Below are 10,328 nucleotides of genomic sequence, written 5' to 3' on the forward strand. Positions count from 1 at the left end.
ATCGTCACACCCGTTGACGCTAATTGGTCGGGAAATCTGGAAACTATATGGTAATGCAAAGGCTAGTTTAAAAAGCCACTCTCAGATGCACTTCATATACTTCTGGGTTTTCTGCGTGCTACCAGACCCCCTCTCACCCCAGCCCCAACATTCCCAGCATGTTGTGATTTTAAAATCCAGCCCAATTCTCTTTAAATATATTCATGTTCTGAATATATTCAGATCTGAATATACTCATTTCCAATGGCCTCAATGTACTTACAATCTGATGGCTCACAATGTCTTCTAAGAAATTAATCTGTAGGCTACTTCTTCCCTGTATTTTCGCAACAGCAATCCATTTTGCATTGATATACCTTAATGTTTTGGATTAAATAGATTGTTATGATCAGGTGAGAAGGAGTGAATAGGTTCCCCTCTATTCAGCCTCCTCACCTGGGGGGGGTTTAAGTTTTTTTTCACAAGGATATGCCTTTTCTGAATCTAAATGTATTTAACTATTTAAGCAGTGAGCAATAAGGAGCCAATCAAACAAGGTTTTCTTGAGTCAAAGAAAGAGCAAATTTATTAACCTCTAAACCCAAGAAGAAAAAAAAAATAAAAACGTGACATCTCACACAGGAATCAGAAATAAGGGAAGCTAGAGTCCAATAGAAAGAAATTAAAAGGATATGCAGCTCAGTGTCCTTTGATTGTCCTTGAGGCATAGATTTTTAAACATTGCGGCTGATTTGTATTAGCTGGTTTAAAGAACGCAGTCAGATGTGGAAGACGTTGCAATTATTGCGAGATCTCAGTTCACTGATAGATTTCTAGTAACGTTGGCTTCCAACCTGGGTAATACACTTCTTCCAAAAGAGAGAGAGACAGCTGTCAGCCTGTCTCTTTTGCTGTAAACTTTCTTGCAATCTCCCTGCAATGACTGCACCATGGCCAGTTATACTTCACCCATTGCGTATTTCCAAGGGGTTTTGGGTGGGTCTGTCTGTGGCAGCCATTTTTTAAATATCCAGCATTTTGCATTTTAATGTCTCTTCCTTAGACCGTTATGAATTTCAATGGGTCTTTGAATTATAGGAAATGTTTCTCTCTTCACACTCCCCTGGAGGTGATTTGTTTGTTTTTCACCTTCACCTTGGAAGGTGGCCTTGCATTTTTAAGTAGTTTGTTCTGTCTCATTTCAAATTGCAAAATTTCTAATTAGTTGAATGTTGAAAAATCATTCTTTCAAAACTGAAGGGGCTTGACAGGATATTAATTCACATTGCTGAATATCTTATTGTATTTTAAAGAAATATTCTTTATAAATGATAACATAAATAATGCTTAGCCAAATATCTATTCCAAAATGCTCAGAATTTTTTCCCCAATTACTTTAGATCTCCACAGACTATTATAAATATCTAATGATAAATATTATACTGTAAATCAGAACGAGAGAATTTAGCAGAACATTTCTTAATTCAATGCTTTTAGAATCAATTGCAACTTTTATGGGCACAGAATTCATTGTACAATAATGGCTTGACCATTTTTAATCCTTGTGTGTTCATCATTACCTGGAGAGTATCAAAGAAGTCATCTTCCTTTCTGAGACTTCCCTTCACAGTCACAACTACCCTCCATCCTGACAGTTGCTTTCTGCACCAAAGCTCCCCTCCTCTTTGACAATCACAATCTTGACCAACAGCTGCATTCATGGTCACTGTATTTTTTGACAAAATCTAACCATAGATACAAAATAACTCAGCTTTCTTTTTTAATCTGTGGCTTTTGTTCATGCAATTGGATCAAAACATAGTAGTAAAACTTTTTGATCAAAAACGTTTGACAAAAATGATAAAGGCACATTCAAGAAATAATTGAAATGTATTAAATAGTGCAAGATAGGGCAGCATCATGTCATTTAGTGTGAAGAGCAAAGAATTTTACTGATCTGTGCTGAATTCCATGGTGACTTTTGCTTTGAAACTCATCTCTTTGAAAAACAGCAGACAAAGGAATTTCAGACACACACGTAAAACATGAAAATACATAACAGGTTGTTATCAAATTCCTTTGTTATATTATCAGAAATGTTGAATTGTAAAATCCCTCCATTTAAATAGTAGGCAAACAGTGAACTCATTAAGCATCAACATGCTAATATTTGGAAAGCCAAATTTCAAAGCACTAATTGTGAAATTCCAGATGTAATTTTGTTACAATTTTCTGCTATTTTTCATATCTTATTACAACAATAACATGATTTATCACAATCTAACAACGGCAACAAAAGTTGGAGAACTTGTCAATTGTAGTCTGTACATGGCTTTCTAATAAATTTACTGGCAATTACAAATTACTTTCAACCTGCTGTGCCAGTTACTTACTTGATTGATGTAGCTTTGTCTTGCAGCATCTTTCTTTGTTATATCCAGTGATGTACTGATGATGCAGTCTATCATCCTTTTCACAGTTTGGCGATCTAAGGAACCAAAATAATTCACGCTGTCACAATTTCTGTCAAACTTTCGATCTGAAAATGTCAGAAAGCATTTTTCAAAACAGTAGATAACAGTGGTTATTAGTTAGCTAGTGTCAGCATTACAATTGTTTACCTTTTTCACTGGTAAGCTTCATCCAAGCCTCTGCTGCCCTGGTTACATTTGAGTCATGGAGCACTGCCTGAAGTAACTAGAGCAGAATGGGATTATATCAGTCACTTTTGGTTATTTCTTATGGGAATAAGAAAGTGCTGAACTAAGATGTAACCATGTTTAGTAGAACAATTCCAATCTGCGTTAATAGTGTGCTGATTATTATCTCGGTACATACACATATGTCCCAATGCATTATGTACAATATATGAAATTTTACCCACATGTCCTGAATAATTACACAAATCTAACTAGTAACACACTCTTCATCAAGCTGTTACATGAGAGAAGAGCAGCCGGATCCTACAACATGCCATTGTTTGATAGTGATGAGTGCACAAACACATTTAATTATTGGGAAATGGGACCATTCCCACAACTCCCCATATGATATCTTCTTGATCTCAACTTGTGTGAATGTCAGAAGATGCTAATTTTTGTTTGGTCAACTGCATGTTTGACACAGAAAGAAATCTATCAAACAGAAAGAAATCTATCATCAGGCTTAACAGCAATCAAAGCAGATTACCGAGAAAGTCACAGTTATGCTCATGTTGGCCCAATACGAAGTGGTCACTCTCCCCTCTGCAGTAGGCACCCCACTTACTTAAGTCCAGAGACCTTAGGTACAGGTTAATAAAGTTTACTAAGCCCCAAGTGAGCACAAGAGTATTGTGGCAATTTAGCCAGCTAAAACCACCTTAACATATTGGTAAGCTCCTGGCTTCTTCCAGCTAGCCTATCCATCCTTGTTCACAGGGTTATCTGGAGCCTACTGGAATGGCAGCTAGCTCCCAGTGATGGGTGTATTCCTTCAAGTCCGATCAGTGACTCCATTACCAACAATGCCCTGGAACAGGCCAAACCTGCCTGGCTCAGGCATCAGAGTCGCCACAGAGGATTTACTCATTTCTAATCTTTAATTTTCAGGCATGCCATCTTGAAAACAGCTCAGTGTAATAGGCTACACTATAGAAGATAGTGATCAAGAATCTGCTGGCTCATGTCAGGGTAATGAACCAGAACAGATGGGGGAGGTAAGATAGGAGAGCATCTGAGTTGTAGCGGTCAAAACATAGTAAGATTCAAGATTAGGATTGAGAGTGACATAAGTAGGACAAAGGCTAAGGTAAGAGACTGAATATGAGCAAATTCTGAGAAAACGGAGATGGAACTAAAGGTAAATTGGGAGAAAATCTTGGAAGAGCAAAGTCATGGGCAACAATGCTGGCCTTGGCAGTGCTCACATTCCATAAAATAATTTTTAAAAGGCAGAAAAGGGAAATCTTTAAAGGGGTAATGCATAGAGTTCAAGAGAAATGTAAAGCAGTAAAAGCCAATGCAAACAAGCTAATTTTGGGCACCATGGATGACAAAAGAACTAAAGTGAAAATTGAATCTAAAGAAAAAATATAAGTACTTAGATGCTAACAGGAAGGAGGACAAAGGGGAATACACAAAATTTAAGAGAGAAGTTTAAAAAAGATTATCAGGAAGGCAAAGAGAAATTGTTAAATCAAATTATCAAGGAATATTAAAATGTGTTCTACTAACACATAAGTAACAAAAGGAAAATTAAAGTAGGCATATGGCCACTAAAAGATTAACAAGAAAAACTCACTGGTAATGAGAAAGAAATGGCAGAAAATAGAAGCCTCTTTTTACTAAAGATGATGAGCTTAAAAAGAATATTAATACAGTTGGGTAGAAAGGGAGAAAATAGTTGGCAAACTAGTAAAACTAAACATAAAAACAAAAAGCTAAAAGCTACTGCGGATGCTGGAAATCCAAAACAAAAACAGAATTACCTGGAAAAACTCAGCAAGTCTGGCAGCATCGGCGGAGAAGAAATCAGTTAACGTTTCGAGCCTTCATGGCCCTTTGGCAGAACTGGAGCATAGTTAGAAGAAGGGAGAAATATAAATTGGTTTAAGGTGGGTGGGGGGGGGGAAGAGACACATTGAGGGTGTGGTGTGATGATTGTGGAGATGAGCAGATAATCAAATGATGTCACAGACAAAAGGGTCAAAGAGGTGTTGAAGGTGGTGGTCTTTGTCTGAGAAAAGTGCTAATTAAGAATGGAAGACAGGATATTCAAAGTACAGCTCTAGTGGGGGTGGGGTGGAAAGACTAAAGGTTTTAGTTTTAGATTTAAAAATAATGGAAATAGGTGGGGAAAGAAGAATATATATAAATTATTGAAAAAAAAAGCGGGGGTGGGGGGGAAAGAAACGGGGTGGAGATGGGGGGAGGGGGAGTTTAAGATCTAAAGTTGTTGAATTCAATATTCAGCCCGGAGGGCTGTAAAGTGCCTAGTCGGAAGATGAGGTGCTGTTCCTCCAGTTTGCGTTGGGCTTCACTGGAACAATGCAGCAAGCCAAGGACAGACATGTTGGCAAGAGAACAGGGTGGAGTGTTAAAATGGCAAGCGACAGGGAGGTTTGGGTCTTCCTTGCGGACGGACCGCAGGTGTTCCGCAAAACGGTCGCCCAGTTTGCGTTTGGTCTCTCCAATGTAGAGGAGACCGCATTGGGAGCAACGAATGCAGTAGACTAAGTTAGGGGAAATGCAAGTGAAATGCTGCTTCACTTGAAAGGAGTGTTTGGGCCCTTGGACGGTGAGGAGAGAGGAAGTGAAGGGGCAGGTGTTGCAACTTCTGCGTGGGCATGGGGAGGTGTCATAAGTGGGGGTTGAGGAGTAGGGGGTGATGGAGGAGTGGACCAGGGTGTCCCGGAGGGAACGATCCCTACGGAATGCCGTCAAGGGGGGTGAAGGGAAGATGTGTTTGGTGGTGGCATCATGCTGGAGTTGGCGGAAATGGCGGAGGATGATCCTTTGAATGCGGAGGCTGGTGGGGTGATAAGTGAGGACAAGGGGGACCCTATCATGTTTCTGGGAAGGAGGAGAAGGCGTGAGGGAGGATGCGTGGGATATGGGCTGGACACTACAGCTCCTCACACCCCGCTTCCTGTAAAGACTCCATCCCATTCTCTCAGTTCCTTCGCCTCCGTCGCATCTGTTCTGATGACGCTACCTTCAAAAACAGCTCCTCTGACATGTCCTCCTTCTTCCTTAACCGAGGTTTTCCATCCACGGTCGTTGACAGGGCCCTCAACCGTGTCCGGCCCATATCCCGCGCATCCTCCCTCACGCCTTCTCCTCCTTCCCAGAAACATGATAGGGTCCCCCTTGTCCTCACTTATCACCCCACCAGCCTCCGCATTCAAAGGATCATCCTCCGCCATTTCCGCCAACTCCAGCATGATGCCACCACCAAACACATCTTCCCTTCACCCCCCTTGACGGCATTCCGTAGGGATCGTTCCCTCCGGGACACCCTGGTCCACTCCTCCATCACCCCCTACTCCTCAACCCCCACTTATGGCACCTCCCCATGCCCACGCAGAAGATGCAACACCTGCCCCTTCACTTCCTCTCTCCTCACCGTCCAAGGGCCCAAACACTCCTTTCAAGTGAAGCAGCATTTCACTTGCATTTCCCCTAACTTAGTCTACTGCATTCGTTGCTCCCAATGCGGTCTCCTCTACATTGGAGAGACCAAACGCAAACTGGGCGACCGTTTTGCGGAACACCTGCGGTCCGTCCGCAAGGAAGACCCAAACCTCCCTGTCGCTTGCCATTTTAACACTCCACCCTGTTCTCTTGCCAACATGTCTGTCCTTGGCTTGCTGCATTGTTCCAGTGAAGCCCAACGCAAACTGGAGGAACAGCACCTCATCTTCCGACTAGGCACTTTACAACCCTCTGGGCTGAATATTGAATTCAACAACTTTAGATCTTAAACTCCCCCTCCCCCCATCTCCACCCCGTTTCTTTCCCCACCCCCCCGCTTTTTTTTCAATAATTTATATAGATTCTTCTTTCCCCACCTATTTCCATTATTTTTAAATCTAAAACTAAAACCTTTAGTCTTTCCACCCCACCCCCACTAGAGCTGTACTTTGAATATCCTGTCTTCCATTCTTAATTAGCATTTTTCTCAGACAAAGACCACCACCTTCAACACCTCTTTGACCCTTTTGTCTGTGACATCTTTTGATTATCTGCTCATCTCCACAATCATCACACCACACCCTCAATGTGTCTCTTCCCCCCCCCCACCCACCTTAAACCAATTTATATTTCTCCCTTCTTCTAACTATGCTCCAGTTCTGCCGAAGGGCCATGAAGGCTCGAAACGTTAACTGATTTCTTCTCCGCTGATGCTGCCAGACTTGCTGAGTTTTTCCAGGTAATTCTGTTTTTGTTTAGTAAAACTAAACAAGGATAAAACCCCATGCACATGTGGTATGTACCCACACATATTTAAGGAAAGGGGAGGAGATCGCAAAGGCACCAGTTTAAACATACAAAGTTCTATAAAAGGCAGCAGTGTCAGAGGCCTGAGAACTGTAAACCAATCAGCTTAAAATCACTGATAGTAAAGTTACTGGAATCTATGCTCAAAGTAATAATAGAAGAGCATCTAGAGACAGAAATTATAATAAAAAGTAGTCAACATAGGTTTAGAGTGTATGAGACATGGGCCAGGATTTTCCAGTCATTGGGCAGGCTTGGCAGGGGCGAGCAGGAACAGCCTTGAAATGGACCAGTGCTGCAATCGGGCCTTGCCCGGCCGTGATTTCACACTGGCTGGCTAATTAATGGCCAGCCAGCGTGAACCGCGCGCTGCAGCACTCACCGCTGCCGGGGCGGGGTGGGGGGGGGACCGCGAGCGCTGAAGTTCACACATGCGCATGGGTTCGTGCAAGCGCGCAGGTGTGTGCAGTAAAAGCTACCTGAGTCAGAGAGCTGCCTCAGGGAGCTGAAGGTTTTTAAAATAAAAAAAAGAATTTAAAAACATTAAAAACATTACTCTGTCACATGAGCATGTTAGAAATTAGTTTGAAAAATTTTTATTTTTTCTAATCACTGATCAAAACCTCATCATGCCCGTGGATGAGGTTTTGTAAAAAATCCAAAGACCGCCTGACCGATTCGCCTGCTGGCCAACTTTACGTCATCGTGCATCATTTTACACATGTTTGGGTTGGGCACATGCCTGCTCGACGAGCAAAGTATTCTCCCCACAGTTAACTAACATAAGAGATGGAGCAGGAACAGAAACAGGCTCAAGCCTGGTCCATCATTCACTATGCTCATGGCTACCTCAACTTTCCTGCCCTATTTCCATATTCATTGATTCCGTAAGTGTCCAAAAATCTTTAGATCTGAGTCTTGAATATAATTAACAACTGAGCGTCAACAACCCTGTAGGTAGCAGATTAGCCAAAAACACAGAAAGCAGAGCATATGGGTAAATGACAGTTCATCAAATTGGAGGAAGGTAGATTTGATGCTCTACAAAGGTTAGTGCTTGGATCACTTGTTATTGATCATTTATATTAATGATTTGGACTTAGGAATAAGTAGCGCAAAGCCAAAATTTTCAGATGAAAGCAAACTTAGATTGTAGCTAATACTGAGGAAGAATGCCATATCATACGAGAAGACGTTAGCAAATTTTCAAACTCAAAATTTCAGTGGCAAATGAACTTCACTAGATAAATGTGAGATGATACACTTTAGTAGGAAAATCAGAAATATCACCTACACCTTAGAAAACAAGGAACTAAATGGGGTAGACAGGCAGAGGGATTTAGAGTGCAGACTAACAAATAATTAATAGAAACATCACAAATCAGCCAAATAATTAAAAATGTCGACAAAGCATAGGAACATGGGGTGAAAAGTAAACTATTTAGCCTCTCAAGCGAGTTCTGCCATTTAATGAGATCATGATCTGCAGCCTAACTCCACATACCAAATTTGGTTAACAAAAATCTATCAATCTCAGGTTTAAAATTGATAGTTAATCTAACAGCAATTGCCATTTGTAGAAGAGAGTTCCAAACTTCTACCACCATTTACATGTAGAGGTGTTTCTTAATTTTACTCATGAAAGGTCTGGGCCTAACTTAATCTATGTCCCCTTGTCCTAGACTCCTAAGTGACAGAAATAGTTTCTTTCCAACTGCCCTATCACTTCCTTTTAATATCTTGCATGTACTGGGATTTATTTCTTAGGTGTATAAAATTCAAAAGTAGTGAAGTTAAGTAAACCTGTATAGGACCCTTAAGGCTGTACTTTTGTAAATACTGTGCACAGCCTAGTACTATAAATAGAAACACTGGAGAAAGTGCAAAAATGATTTCTAAGAATAGTATCAGAACTGAGATATTATAGTTATTGGGGAAGATTGAACAGATTGGGGCTTTTTCTTTAGGAAAGAGAACTTGGAAATGACCAAATGGAAGTCTTTAAAATTATTAAAATTGGAAGGGTAAATGGAAAGAGAATATTCCCACTTGTAAGAGAATCCAAAAGTAGGGGCCATAAATACAATGCGCTCAAATTCACTTTTGAAATGAAGCAGTCTAACAAGCTTCCTTTCCTTGACTTGCTAGTTGAGAAATCTGCTAATGGGTTCTCTACTACTGCCTACCGCAAGCCTACCTTCACTGGTCAATATATGCATTGGGATTCTTACAGCCCCATGTGCTTTATTGGTAATCTTGTAAATAGGGCCGAGCCATTTCCTCACTGTGCAAACTTGACGCCGATCAGATTATTACTCGCTGTTTATTGTGCATACTCATAAATTAGATGAAAGATGCCACTTTCAGACCTGAAAAGTGCTCAATCTACCTTAAAATACACCATAAGGGTAAAGTATCTCAAAAATTTGAGCAACAGATGAAGCCTGCCATTTCATGCTGCTACTATATAGTAGCAACACGAGTGGTGTTTTCCACTAACAGGATGCTGCCGTCAAGCCAAAAAGACGTCCTGCCTATCACACAAATGAGTAATGCAGTATATGAATTTCAGTGCCAGTGCAATTACAGGTTTGTAAGCCGTACACCTCAACGGCTGGCAGAGTGTATCAAACACCATACCCCTTCAGCTGTTCGCAATAGGCAGGGTACTGACCATACTCAACTAACCCATGCTTACAAAACTCAAAACATAATGTCTAACGTTAGATGTGACTCTGTGATAGGGCAGCACTTGCTGAACAAACCTAAGTGCTCTAAGAATTACACTAACAACCAATTTACGATTATCTGTCAGATTTGCCATGTAGCTCACTTAAGCTTGCTAGAAACTACCTATATTCATATGTATGGACCGGTTCTCTGCAGGCAAAAGGAATATGTCCAGACGTAGAAGCTTCTTTAATTAAACAAAAGCACGAATTTGCGTGTCATCCTTGCGCAGGGGCCATGCTAATCTTCTCTGTATCGTTCCAATTTTAGTATATGTGCTGCCGAAGCGAGTTTAATTAAACAAAAGCATGGGGGACAATAGCTCCCTTGTGCATTCGTCATGGCAATGTCTTGTCCATTCAGAGTATACTTGCCAACCAATCAGCACCCCTTTTCTCATGTAGTATAAATTGTTGTTCCCCATGAAATTTGGCAATCTTGCATCTGTCCTGATGAGTGCAAAATGAAAAGTTTCAGCAGCATGTCTCATTTTTCAGCAATATAATATAACTATACCAATAAATTTAATAGGAAAATAAGGAGAAACTTCTCTATCAGAGAGTGGTTAGAATGTAGAGTTCGCTGACACAGAAAGTGGTTAAGGTAAGTAGCCTAGATGTTTTCAAAGGAAACTAGATG

At 40.9% G+C, this 10,328-nt stretch overlaps 1 pseudogene; it reads right to left on the reverse strand.

The window, feature by feature from the left end:
- Positions 1 to 9,884: 9,884 nt before the first annotated feature.
- Positions 9,885 to 9,979, reverse strand: LOC144689084 (U6 spliceosomal RNA; annotated as a pseudogene).
- Positions 9,980 to 10,328: the final 349 nt, after the last annotated feature.

The sequence above is a fragment of the Cetorhinus maximus genome, chromosome 1 (assembly GCF_964194155.1).
Source record: "Cetorhinus maximus chromosome 1, sCetMax3.hap1.1, whole genome shotgun sequence".
NCBI lineage: Eukaryota > Metazoa > Chordata > Chondrichthyes > Lamniformes > Cetorhinidae > Cetorhinus > Cetorhinus maximus.